Source organism: Plectropomus leopardus, chromosome 20 (genome assembly GCF_008729295.1).
Source record: "Plectropomus leopardus isolate mb chromosome 20, YSFRI_Pleo_2.0, whole genome shotgun sequence".
Classification (NCBI taxonomy): Eukaryota; Metazoa; Chordata; class Actinopteri; order Perciformes; family Serranidae; genus Plectropomus; species Plectropomus leopardus.
Genome location: NC_056482.1, coordinates 28135907 through 28150906, shown reverse-complemented (window position 1 = coordinate 28150906; position 15000 = coordinate 28135907).

Here is a 15000-nt window from a genome sequence, read left to right as displayed (position 1 = left end):
TATTTAATCTCAAGATTTTTTTGTGTTGAAATAAGGCGAAATAAAATAAAATAATTGCGATCATTTTATCGCCCAGCCCTACTTCTTTAACCAGTGAAATCATTTCCTTTACTTCCTTGATGTGTTCAGGAGCTGACGTTGTTGTACAAACTGAGCAATCTCACTCTCATATTTTCCCTTAACATTATTCCTCATTTCTGCGTTCACTCCTCCTTACCCAGCCCCCTTACTTTTTCTCCCCCCTCTCTCTCTCCACACATTTCGCCTGGACCGCAACATATGGTAATTTCTTCAGTTTTGTTTCTCACGTCCAAGAAAACATATTTTAGTCACATGAAGAAAATCCACATTACAACACTTATTGACTTTCTCTTGGCAATTACTTGTGTTTGTGTACACATCCATTCTAGTGTGTGTGTGTGTGTTGAAGTATTTAAAGGCATATGTTTTAACACAGGAAATAGTGAATATGTGGGTACGGCGTCTATATAAACTCTCAGCATGATTACTACACTGTTGGAACACACATACACACACATACACACACACACACACACACACACACACACACACACACACACACACACACACACACACACACACAGCAGGGGGTCCATTGTCTTGGTAAAATACATTTTTTAATAATAACATTTTTTATAATTATTATCATTATTGGGCCAATATGGTACTTAAGTTATTACTTGGACTGCAGCTCTCCGAACACACTTTTAATTGTAATTTGGGATGATTGCAAATCCTATTTTTGAATACATGTAGCTCTTTTATCTATATACAGTCATTTTCACAGTAGAAATTTTGAGTTTCCTTAACAGGGACAGTACAGGTAAAAAGAATTTTGTTAACAATGGATCCAGTTTGGTTAAGCGTCCTCTACGATTCACAATAACAGGCGCTGGAGCTCACCCACTTAAATGGGACAGTTCAACCTCAAATCAAAAATTCACATTTATCCTCTTACCTGTAGTGCTATTTATCAGTCTAAACTGTTTGGTGTGAGTTGCAGAGTGTTGGAGATATCGACTGTAGAGATGTCTGCCTTCTCTCCAATATAATGGAACTAAATGGCACTCAGCCCGTGGTGCTCAAGCATACAAAAAAAAATTAAAAAACATTTGAAAAACTCAACAGCAATGTCTCTTTCCAAAAATCATGACCAATTAAAGATAATCCACAAACCTTGTTGTGAAAAATTTAATATGGGAACCCACTGTTGACTGGAAGCTTCAAGTCAACAACAAAAACACTGACACTCTGTATTTTAGTAGTTTACAGTAGCTTGGGTTGATTTCAAAATATCAAGATATATATATTGTTTATCACGATATAGCCAAAAAAAAAATCCTGATTTTTTTTTTTAAAGGCGTATCATCCAGCCCTAATTACAGGGCTGGAACACAGAGGCACGACAAACAGGAGGCTTAGACCACCTACGATGGTAAGAGTGAGCTGCAGAACCCGGAGAAAAGCCGCAATGTCACGGGGCGAACATGAAAACCCGACGCAAAATGACCCCAATCGGCGGGCAGGTTCAAACCCAGACCCCTCTTGCTGTGAAGCCACAGTGCTAACCGCTGCACCACTGTGCTGCCCATACATTTGTCTGCAAAATACAAATTATTATTGTTTTAAAATGTGCGTTCCAATTTAATCCTCCTGGCTGTACTACTACTAGTCGTGGCAATAAATCTGATCTAAGTGTGGTAATCCAAGACAAATTTTCACAACAGGAGAATGAAAGAGTTTTTAAAGGAAGTGATGAAGTGTGAGCGAGTGAGAGGAAGAGGAATGAGAGTGATTTATAGATTAGAGTAAGAGAGGGAGATGGTAAAAAAAAAAAAGTGAGTGCAAATTAAGCGCAAGAGGAGGAAGAGGGAGAGAAAGAGAGGAGGATGACAGAATGAAAGAGAGAGATTAATAGACGACAGAGGTAGTTCAGAGAGGAATGCTGACAAGTCTCTTTCAAGTGTTGGAGACCGACACACACACACACAAACACTCACACACACTCAGGTCCCAGTGGAGGGCAGGTGTAGACAGCACCACCATCTGTGTATCAAAGCTTCAAATATTACTACTGACACACACAGTTTAATATGTGTGAGTGAGTGTGTGTGTATGTGTGCGTTTGTTTGGATGTGAAAATCATATGGATATTCAAATAAGGTGGATTCTGTTAACATATGAACCGATAGCTGTACCTGAAGTTCTGCGTCGGTATCTGACTACCTTTTTTCAGTACTTTACTCTGTAATAACAATATTGTAATTTTTGAACAAGCTGCAGTAGCAGCAGTCCTATTCGCTCTTTTCTTATCAACGCAGCTAATCTTCTGCAAAAGTTCTTCTTCTCTGCTTCACATGAGTATCGTCTTGTGTGCAAAGTGATTTTGTTGTCACTATTGTAATCACCCGGTTTATTTCATTTTCTTGTAATTTTTGTTTCGTCCATAAACTGCGTAGAGTCTGACCAAACAGCTGACCTGCGGGGTAACAAAGTGCTGCACGTATGTGCAAGAATATGCAAGTTATACAGTAGTTACTGCAAGGTAAAGTGGTGTCCCTGCATGTCATGTGTGTGACTCTCCAATAAAGGCAAAAGCCCAAAAAATAATATTAAAACAAATCCAAACTATCCCTTTAATCTTGAATGGCTAGTTGGCTTAGTATCACAGTATTCCAGTATTCCAGTTTTTCAATACCATCATAAATACAGGCACATGGGTGCTTCTCTTTCTATTAAACTCATTCTATGCAGTGCACAGCACGCACCACCAGAGCTCAGTCTCCGGTCTAGACTGGTAAAACAGACAGCTGAGCTGAAAGACACGGTGACACCTTGCGCTGGATGGAGAAGTTAAAGGACTGTAAACAGCCGGTAGCCAACGGCGGAGAGACCACAATCATGACCAACTTCATGTTTTTTATATCTATCTTAATTTAAGGATTTATTTCCACAAAACCAGAGCAAGTGTTTGTTGTGGACTTAATAACTACAGTACTAGCAAGAGCAACGAAGATTACTTTAATTTGTTTCTGTCAAGTTTGAATAAAAAGTGTGTTAAGATGAGTATACAAGGCAGTTAAGCCTTGTCAGTCTTGAATTAAACTTGAATTCAATCGGGAAAGTAGTTGTGAGAATATTACTTTCCTTAACATTTTGTAGGTTTCTATTGGGTATTTCATAGTCTGAAAAGCTGAAAGTAAGTGGCGCACCCTGCACACTTATATTGTCATTTACCATCTACCCCAGAGAAATTTCTTGTAGGTTGAAGATATGAAATATTACAAACCATCCAAGCCTATTGGCTAGTGACTTATTATAAGTCCGTATTGCCATGAAACGTGGTATGAGATAATGTTTCATTGTGTTTTAAATAACTGCAACATGGATAGATTTCTGTTCACTAAAGAAAGCCCAACAAATTCTAAATAAAATAATGTGTTGCCTGTTTAAACACATCCAAGAAACCAATAGGGACACCTGAACCAACAATAATAATGATAAAACTGAGACTTAGACTACCTGTTTTAGACCTTTCTGTTATAGAAAGTCTGATGACAGTTAAAGAGACCAAAACAGTTCAATTTGAAAAAAGTCACTTGACTGTAGGTAATATATGCTACACTTAAGGTCATAATAAAATGCAAATATGTCAAGTGTCCTGCAAGAAACCTGTCATGCTTAATGTTAAATATTTGATGGTGTGTGTGTGTGTGTGTGTGTGTGTGTGTGTGTGTGTGTGTGTGTGTGTGTGTGTGTGTGTGTGTGTGTGTGTGTGTGTGTGTGAAGTAGGGGGGTTCACAGAAAACCTCATTTACATTTATTCCTGGGCATTTAGCCGACACTCTTGCATGTGTGCAGTTGCGTAAGTGTGTGTTTCTTTGAGTATTTTTGTATGTGTGTGTTATTTTGTGCATGTGTGCAGCTTCTGTCAGATGAGGGGATGAAAGGATGAGGAAGTCTCGAGAGAACAAACGGATCAGCAGACAGCCGATGACGGCGAGGGAGGGACGGAGCGCGACACGAGGCTGTGCGAACGCGGCCGCAGCAGCATCGGTCTGATTAAAACACACGTTCTTCTATCTAATACTTTAATGAAATATTAACACAGTTAACTGTAATTAAATTAAAAGGAGAGTCAGCAGTGAGATTAGCGGCCATGTCGGAACAACCTTAGGAGGATAACCTCCCCCCCAAATGAATACCAGAGCATGAGCTTAGCTGCTCACACACACACTCAGGCCCATAATGAGCCTGTACACACACAAATTCACAGAGGCAGCTACACATAAACAAACAAAAACACATGTTCACTTATAGCTACTGTACATATACCTTCAACAGAAAAGTGGCAGTCCTTTTTTGAACACTGAATGACTTCACTTACTGAGGAAAAAGGATACAAACTGGAGAAAAATAACAGAAGGAAGTGGACTTCCTGGCAAGTTTTGAGATCAGTCTGAGCTGTCACACACACATGGGCAATCTGTACACTGGTACACTAGCAATTTGTTGTGAATAACAAACAGTCCATAGTTCAAACTCATGAAAATAAAGTGAAGTGAAAAAAAAACCTTCCCAGACTTTCTCCCGGTGAGCTTTTTGAGGCTTGTGTCACTTAAATAAGAAAAGGGGGAACTTTTGAGGTATACCATGAGTTGGTATCAATGGCTGGCTCAAGCATAATACCAGTAAACTCATTCTCATGGAGGTTTTGTCAACAGGTCTTCATACCTAAACGACAGAAAAGGCCTTAAAAACAAAACATCTCCCAACATCCTCAACAAAATCTTTTATAGTAGAAACAACTGTCTTTAACAAGTCACATTTACCCGACATTTACAAGATGCTAATGTTGTTAGCGTACGCCTAAGGCACTTTACATTGCTTAAATTAGCTTAGAGACTAGCATACTATTCCTCTACTCATAACTTAACCAATTTATATGTATTATTTATGCTTTCTCTTACTCAGCATTGGTTTAAGTCACTGGATCTCCTGTAACTAATGTACATACACACATAGTGTATGCATAAGGGTCTAAAAATAAGCACACGCACACACAGGCACAATTACATAAAACTACACATCTCCTTAACTCCCTTCCTTACACACATGCACTCGCATATTGAAATGAGAGGATTACCTTCCTTTGTGTGTGTGTGTGTGTGTGTCAGTGTGTAATAAGAAATGGGCTTTTACAGCTAATCATGAAGGGTATTAGGCTCTAATAATGACTAGACTAAATAGACTCTGAATGACAAGTAATAACATTAAGTGTGTGTGTGTGTGTGTGTGTGTGTGTGTGTGTGTGTGTGTGTGTGTGTGTGTGTGCGTGTGTGTGTGTAGTGGGTAAGTCGGCCTGATACTGAATTAAAGCTCCCAATTAGCTGGAACTATTTGATCTGCGTTCACCAGACCTGACCCAACACTGACCGTGTGTGTGTGCGCACGCGCGTGTGTGCGAGAGAGAGAGAGAAGGAGAGAGACACACAAAGAGAGAATATGTGCACTATGGTCAAGTGATGCAACATAAATGCTGTAATAATTAAAAGCAAAAGAAAGATATATTAGTTATTATGTAAATCCATGAATTTCAGAGGCATTCACATATAAGTCTTATTCATATAGAGAGAGCGAGACAGAGAAAGAGCGGTTTAGAGGAGTGAACAAGTGCGTTCGCCTGGTTTAACAACATTATCATAATTAATCAGATAACACTGACATTATTGGTGTAGCAATTACCATTACAGTTATCAGTCGCCTGCTGCTTGTTATTGTCCTTTCATTGTTTCTGTAATCGTGACCAGCATCATCATCCTTTATATGCTGATTACTAATATCGACAATTAATTTACTCTATGTAATATTTAATTCATGTCCTACACCCTGATCTGAGCTGCTGGTGTTTAATCTGACTGTGTCAACTCTGTGATTGTCTTCAGCTGTAATTAAAGGATGAGGCAGCTGAGCCTTATAAGAATCTAACACAATGAGTTTGTTGCATTCAGACCGATTGATTCCTGCTGGAGATGTATATAGTTAGTTGTATTTAGGATAGGAAACTGAAGGTAGAATTGTTGGATAATCGTTTCAAGACGAAGGAGCCAGCTGGAAGAGATCTCATCCACCTATTAGCCCAAGTTTCTCAAATTATCGCGCCCTTTCCTGCTGTCTAAAGCCTGATTTATGGTTAAGTCTTTTCAGGTATTTTCTTAAATGTATAATGTGTCTAGAAAGAAATTTCTTTTTTGCTCACTTTATTTTTTCAGGTTTGGGTTCTTTACTTCTTTACCATCGTGTGAATGTCCAATACGCTCCAAGAATGCCCCATTACCGTTCAAAAAATAGTTTCAAAATTAGAGTTGTGTGGAGTGGACAACCATGATGTTGCCTGGCTGTCACCTGGACATCCTACCTGAGCTTTGTTGCTCAGGATGGACCCACATGTTGACCTACATGAGCCTCGAATCCCAGTCCTGGGTGTCCTGGGTGAAAACTCTGTTATTTTATTAACTGTGACTTAATACCCACATGGACGCTCAGTATACCTCATAACTTGAATTTCTGGTAAAACGATACACTTTTTTTTTTTTTTTTTAAACTTACATGGACATGGTTTCCAACATTAATGTATTTGTGGTGGCCCACCATGATTAAAATATATGCTGCCAAAATTAAATATACTACATTTGGAGCTGGACTGTTTTTTAGGACTGCTGTTAAAACATATACACTGCCTGATTATTCGTTGCGCCCCACACTCGAGTATACTCTGGGCACAGATGGAGCAGAAAAACGGCAGGCACAGGGGAAGAGAAACTTAATTGTTCATTGCACTAGGTCTAAAAGTTTGCATTCACTTGCCGCTGCAACAGCTGCTCCTCTCATCAATCAATCTGATCTGATCAGCTCTGATCTGATCAACTAATCAATTAATGACCCAGTGACTCAAACTCCACAAAGTGTTGCTGAGAAAAAAACTCCTGAACAGCTTCACCTGTGCTGCATTCAAAACCCGCAAAAACCTCCAAATTTAGGGACACACATTGATTCGAAGGAAAAAAAGGAGAAAAAAATGTAAAGTTTGCCCCCCCCCCCCCCACCTCATCATTATAGATAAATGGCATAAATGTTTTATTTGTATTGTCTTCTATTGAAAATACAATTTCCTGTTTGTAAGAGAGTGTTTAAATGGACCACTATTGGCCGTGGAAACATCATCTGATGTCTTACTCGTAACACTTTTTGGCATCCAACTGGACACAATGTCACTGTCAAATCTATGTCTGCTGGGTTTTTTACACGTGAACTTTTTTGAGAAATGCTGTCACTAGAAAATAAAAATACACCAAGTCTTAAACAAGAGAGTTAAGGAATGCTTTGTGGCTCTGTAAAAAATTGGAAATTACTAACTGGAACACAGTGCGGTCAAAGAAAGAAGAAGCTCCAAAAAACCATCGAGTCCAGCTGTACCTGGAGGAACTTTGCCTCCTGTTTTCCACTTACAAACCCTCTACAGTGTTTGTTATGATAAGCAAGACGCAAATTCGTCACCTCCCTTTTTTCCATTGGTGGGTATAACTTGTTCCGCCCGGCGACCGGATGGTGATGGATGATGATTGGCCGGCCGGATCAGGGTCTGCCGTGTATTTCCATACATCATCTGACTCTCTCTCTCTGCCCTGACGATCTGCACCTGCGCCGCCTCGCTTCCCCCGAAAATACCTCTGATTAATGTCCAGAGCCAGAGAGGGGAGCAGAGCGGGGAGATGCTGTGGTATTAATTAAACCTACCCTAACACCACCACCCTCCCTTTTTCACACGTGAAGGAGGAAAAGAGATAGAAAGAGGTGAAGAACTAAAGGGAAAAGGGAAACTAAAATACGATTTAATAGACAAAAGAAGAACAAGAACATAATGAGAAAGAAAAAAGTGGACAGAAGCGAAATGGAGAAACACAAGGAGTGTATAGAGTGATGGAGTGAAGTAAGAGGAAATATAGATGGAGATAAACAAAGAAAAAGAATTAGAACAAAACAGAAAATGGGGAAAACAGGCAGAAATGGAGAAATCAAGAGGAAAAGTTAACAGATATTAAGAAAGGAATATATTAGGAAAGAAAAAGAAACAGAGATAATGAAAGAGAGGAAGAGCAGAAAGAGACAGTGAGGTTTACAGAGATTAAGGAGAGGAATGAAATAGATGTAGTCCAAACCGAGGAGAGACAGAAACAGAGAGAGATAATGTGGATGTATGAACGCCCCTCTGCAGCCATGCAGGTTGCCTATTTCGGTCAGGAGACGTACCTGCTAATAATAAAATCTGCTCGTGAACTTGCACACTGCATTTGTGTGTAAATACAGTTTAGTATAACCTCTGCATTTGCAGGTCACATCAGCCACTTTGCATCATCTGATGACAAAAAACACGTGATATCGCTGAATAAGACCAATAAGACCAATGTCGGGACTAGGACTGCAGTCAACCGAAGGAAACCAAAGAAAATCGTGGTTAATTGAAACTCTACATAATATTCTTCCATCCAGTTTATCAGTGGGGGGAAATATCTGAACGTTATTTCGAAATCGCCACATGACTTTGAGTGCACTCTACCTGTTAGCTTTGTGTGTCCACAACAGCATTTTTTTTCTCTTTTCACATGGTTTAGACATTAAGCAAGTATCTCTGTGGACAGGCAAGTGAAATTGTTAAAAATAATTATGATCTTCAATGTAATATTATCAAAAAGTAAACTGCACTATAACACTTCTCCACCTGCGTGTGCAAGTCTGTCTCATTACTAAGAGTCAAATACTATGATGAGAAAAACCTGACATACTGGACACAAAAGCATTTAACTAGATTTTATATATAATATAATGTTAATAAATAAGAGTCACCAGATTATCAGCCTGGCGAATTATTGGGGCCAATATTTGGCATTTTGCCCATTATCTGTATCAGCGTGTTATTTTAATGATCGCCAATAAAATCAATTGATTAAAAAGTGCAAGAAAGTGTCAGCATGGGAGGAACTTTTACTTTGTAAAACCTCAGGGGGATATTTTATTTGTTTATTTGATTTGAAGTTTTGATAAAGCATTTTGTTCATTCATTGTGCGTAACTGCTTGTCCTCGTAAGGGTCACGGGGGTATCCGAACTGGTAAACCCTGTACAGGTCGCCAGACTATCGCAGGACTGACACATAAAGACAGACAACTATACACACTCACATCCACACCTGCGGGCAATTTAAAGTCCCCAATTAACCTGACCTGCATGTTTTCTGGAAAGTGGGAAGAAGCCGGAGAAAACCCACGCAGAGACGCGGAGTAATGCAAACTCTGCACAGAAGGTCGACCAAGGTCCGAACCTCGCCCCATCCCAGGTTCAAATCAGGGACCCTCTTGTTGTGAGGCGACAGTGCTATATTATATGTACAGGACAGATGAATTAATGTGGCGCTCCTCTTTAAGTTACTGCATGTTTGAAGTGTTGAGTGTAAACAGGGTTATTATTAGTGAAACAAAAGCTGGCGCCAGAAAAAATGAGTAAACAAAACAAAATGTTTTCCGTCATTGAAAGGCATTTCAAAACTTTTTGAAGGGCAGCAGCATCTCCCTGGTTTGAACCTCTGAAATAATGGTAATATTAATCCTAAAAATAATGAGATAATATATCAGCTTATTAAAAAGCTGAAACGATAATCTGAAATGAAAACAGGCAAAAATATTAAAAAAAAAAAAAAAAAAAACCTGCTCCCCCTGTGTATGAGCCACTCTGCAGTTTACACCTAGCAGCCACTGTCTACAGCAAACACATTTATTTTTCAGCAGCATTATTTAAAAATGCAAATAGATGCAATTACACTCGCCTTGTTTATCAGCAGTTATTACCAGTATTTTGGCGTCGCCGCGTTGAAGAGGAGCCATATTTCAAAGCGTTCGCCGTCGGCCGCTCGCTAACGCAGATAACGAGTTTCCCCCCTCGCAGATGTAATTACAAAACTATTTTCTGGAAAACAACTCCAGTCCCACGACCCCCACTAACACACACACATACATATATATATAGATATACATGTGGAAACACACACACAAATTCCCTTGCAGCAGTTCTAAAAATAGCCCGGTCCTTACAGATAGAGATCAGTTGATGAATTCATAGTGAGGCTGTTATCAGTGGGTTTAATAATAATTTACTGTGTGTGTGTTAAACTGTATACATGAAGATATATGTGTGTGTGTGTCTGAATTAATCATGCTATTAAGGCTCATCATATTCATGGATTTTTTAAAAAGGAGATCATTCTGGGTTGTTTTTCATGCAGAATTTATGTCCCTACTCACGTAAATGTTGTTTTCTGCAGCAAGAAGACATTTATTACTACACTTTACAGTGGAGGAGGTTACCTCGGCTTTACATAATATGGGGACTGAAAAAAAGAAATGAAACACAGTCCCTAAAAGTCATTCGAAAAACATCAGTTCGCCAAAAACAGAATTTTGTTATTCAAGTGTTTTTTACAGTCCAGGTTTCACACAGATTTGTGTTTTGTTTTGTTTTCAAATTCAGAATACGCATTTAATGTAAAAATACTGATCCCTATAAATACGTCAGTGTGTCACAGTTTAGAAGTTTGTCCATTAAGTTTTGAAGTGAAACCAATCATAAACTCTGGTATTACTGCAGCTGTTTCTAACAGGATTTCTTTTTTTAACATCCTGGCGATTAAACTGCAATAGTCAGACTTTATAAGTTGAAAAGGAGCAGCTGAACACAGTGTGTTGATTTTTTTATACAGGAATTATTGAGTGTTTATATCCTTCACAGTGAATGTAATACAAGCAGCAGAAAAGGAGGCACACTGATTAGCCGCAGCAAGGACAATGACAGAGGGTAGTGACAAGAAAATGGTTGATAAGGTGCTGTCGACGTGTGTACAGACACTTTTGAAAGTTGTGCGTAGTGGACGTTTGAGTTGTTGAAAAAACAAAACTTTTTAGAAAAGAACACATGGAAGATAATGATCATATAACATTATCATAAAAGTATCTGTGTAGTTTATCGACAGAAGATGTTACAAAATATTTTAAAACTTTACAATGCAGTGTCGGAAAAAATATTCATAACATCTTTAAGGCCTTATTTTTAGATTAATGAATTCAGTGCCTTTTAAGACTTTGTAAGGATCCGCAGGAAGCCTGGATATTGTCCAATCATACGCTGGTTCAACTGGATCTGATCCAAACGGTCATTTCTGGTGGACTTTAAACCGAGGACACTGAGGTGGACCAAATAACACCTGATGCACCAGACGCTTACGTTCGTTCATGAAATGATGCAGCGACACCAACTCTAAGTGTAAAGCAAAACAAAAACATAAACATAAAAGTCTGCCATTACTGTCATAGTTTCAAGCACATGCTCATTTAACAAAGCAACAATGGGCATGCACGAACTCATCACGTCTTTTCTTACATTTCCCAATGCATTGTTAGAAATGCATAATTCTTTTTCTGTTAAAATTATTTGTATTGTTGATTATTCTGTTGTTAGAAACACATGCTGTATGTCTATTGTCCGAGGTTGTTGTGCAGTCTTATGTTGCACGTTAAGCCACGTCTATGATCGACAAACAATAAAGTTTTCTGAACCTGAATCTGAATGACCACACAGATACAAACTAACCAGAGTACTGAAAAAAACGCACCCTAGAAGTGGAAGTAAAAGATGTTTAATGACCTAAAACTCACTTTGCGTGTGGATGAGGGGCCAAAATTTAGAGGAAAATATCGTTTTCAAATCTATGTGTAGACAGGGCCATAGACTGCTGCAGTTTAAGTCCTGCCTGTTCTGCCTGCTTTTTGCTGCACAGTATACGTCACTCCATTCTCCACTCATTTACTGCTCCCCATACAACAGACATTCAATAGTTTTCTCAATAGTGAGCACTGATTTGAGATTTTTGCCACTTAATAATCATCATTTTGCATCACTGAGAGTTGTAGAGTCATGCAACTGTAATTTTTGCATTTATAACATGCATGCAGAATTGTTAGCAGAAAGTACACTTACTTAAGTTCATTTGAGGTACTTGTAGGCTAATTTACTTAGGTATTTCCATTTACTACTACCTTATACTAAAAAGAGGAGGAATCCATCTTCCAGGATGGACAGACATAGCATGTCGTTTTTTTGTATAATCAAATCTATTTCTAATGTCCTAATTCTGTTATTTTTGCTGCCGCAGGGATCAAAACACTTCACACTGATCAATGAAGTTTGCCTTAATTTGATAAATTTTATTTCTATCATATGTGCTTAAACACTGTTGTCATGTCAACATATAAAGTGTGAAGTGAAATTCATATGTTCATCATCCACCATCTGTGCACACGTCAATCTGTCACACACACGCAAACACATAAACACACAGAGACAGCGCGAGCCTTCGCTCACACACATCTGCACACACACCTGCATCCATGTACATATGCACATGCTAAAATGTCACAGACATATATCATACACACATATGAAAGCACAGATGCCCGGTAAAACATATTCTCACACACACACACACTCCGCAGCGAAGGCGTTGCAGTGCAGATGTGTGTGTTGAATGCACAGGATGCGACGCCACACATGAGTGGTTGTCACGGCGTTTGGATGACAGATGTAGTACTCTGGTCTAGGCTTGGTTCCAGACACACACACATACACACACATGCACACACACACACACACACACACACACACACACACACACACACACACACACACACACACACACACACACACACACACAGCTAAAGCCACTCTTCATTTATCAATAATTGGTTTTTAATTCCATTTGGCAGCCAGCAGCAGCGCGAGCGGCAGAACAACGACAATAATTAGTCCATCAGAGGAAAAGAAGAGGAGATGGGAGGCGAAGTTTCAGGGACCGTCTCAAAAGTGACAGAAACCCACCTGACCGCTGATCGCATGAAAAGATTCGTTCTTTGCAGGAAAATCATTTTTGTTTTGTGTCTTAAGACAGTTTTCAGGAGTCTAATAAGAGGACAACAAAATTACAATACACGATTTAACCCTGAGGCCTCGCTTTAATATTACACACACTCATATCACTAATATTATTTTCTACTTTTTTTTTTATCAACCAACATCAGTCCTAATCATATATATACAATATTCATTATTTTAGAAATTTAACCATTTAAATGCCAGTTTTTTTCACCATACCACAATGGTTTTAGATTTTTCAAAAAATTCAAAAATTACTTATTTTCAATATATTACATGCAAAGTAGATTTTTTATTTTGATTATCACAAGGTGGATATGTCAATGAAGAGCAGCAACACTGATTGTGTTAGTGCACCTAGTGGCAATAGCATGTATTTTCTAAATATGCCAAATATGGTAAAAAAAAAAAAAAAAAGGAGTCACACAATGACACCCAGAAATAATACAATGCATATTTTATGTTTTGATGGCTGTGGGATCAGTTTAAATGGGTTTCAATGGCCCATTTTTTGCACTTAACAGTGTGAATGTAACAATTTTGTTTACACAGTGTAACAACAACAGGAATATAAACACTATTTGACAAACGTGGTGTCAGCAAAAAGTTTAAAATTTGGGTGAAGTTGTGAGGGTGAGTGAATAGCATATCACAAAGTAGAAATACTCTAAACGACTGTCGATCTGATTGACATATCTGATAATTTTGGAAACTTTGGGCTCTCCCCTTGAATTTAAAGTAAAATTTTAATGTTTTAAGAAGTACGCTGACTTCGCTCTCTGGCGGCAGGTTAAATGAGAAGTTTGATGCCTGTCTGTTAAAGTTAAGGCTACAGACAGCAGCCAGTTAGCTTAGCGTAGACAAAAAGTCTGGAAAAGGGGGAAGCAGTGAGCTGCAACCTGTGCAAAGGCTGCAAAATTAGCCTAAAAGTACCAGCACACCTGCAGTTCACTCATTATATATTGCTTTTTTCAACTTTACAAATCCCACTTGTACAACCATGACACAGACTTTTGTGTCTTGAAATCAAAAATCCAACAGAAGACAAAGACACAAATATAAAATATAAAATATATTGTTTCAGTTTCAAATATTCACATCATATAATTCTAAATATTGAGTTCAGTAGAAAAACTGTGTCGAGCAACTGAGCGCCGTACTTAGATTACAATTCTGTTTGTGACCGTTTAAAACTATTTCTATTGTTACTAAAACATGTTTTTATGTTTTTCTTTTTCATAATAAAATTAACTATTTCTTCCGTCCAAACAAACACAAGAGCGTCTCCGTCTCTCTGTCCTAACGATGAGCTCCTCATGAACATTATGACATCACATAATCAGCGGAAAACCTTTTAATCCTCCGCAGAGATGGTTGCAGATTGTTCTGTTCATTACATTTCATTCATATTAACTCTATAGATTTAATTCTAATTAATTGCATTAGTTAAATTGGAGCTGCAGAACACGGCTCTGACTGACGCGACCTTTGACCTTTTGATTTGCAGAACAGCAGATTGCAGACGACCCTCGGCCGGCGGGATGTGACCTTATTTAGAGTTTAATCACACACCCACGCACACACATGCACACACACACACACACATGCACGCACAAAGCCACAGAGCATACAGAATAAATAAAACATAATTTTCTTTATAATTTTGTTTTTTTGCGATGTGGATGTTGAACACTTTTTAACCTGAGCTGCTGACAGTGTGAACAACAGTCAACACTCTTGTTCAGACCAACTGTCAGCATCAACACACTGACAGCGTGATCACTGAAACCATAACACCACGTACATGACAAATTTTAGATAAACACAGAGCGATAAACTGCTGTCAGTTGATGCAGAGAACAGTAGTTTAAAAAACTGGGGATGCATGATAATAGTTATGTTAATTCTTTGCGATGCAAGAGCCACGTTTTTTAAACTCTGAGCG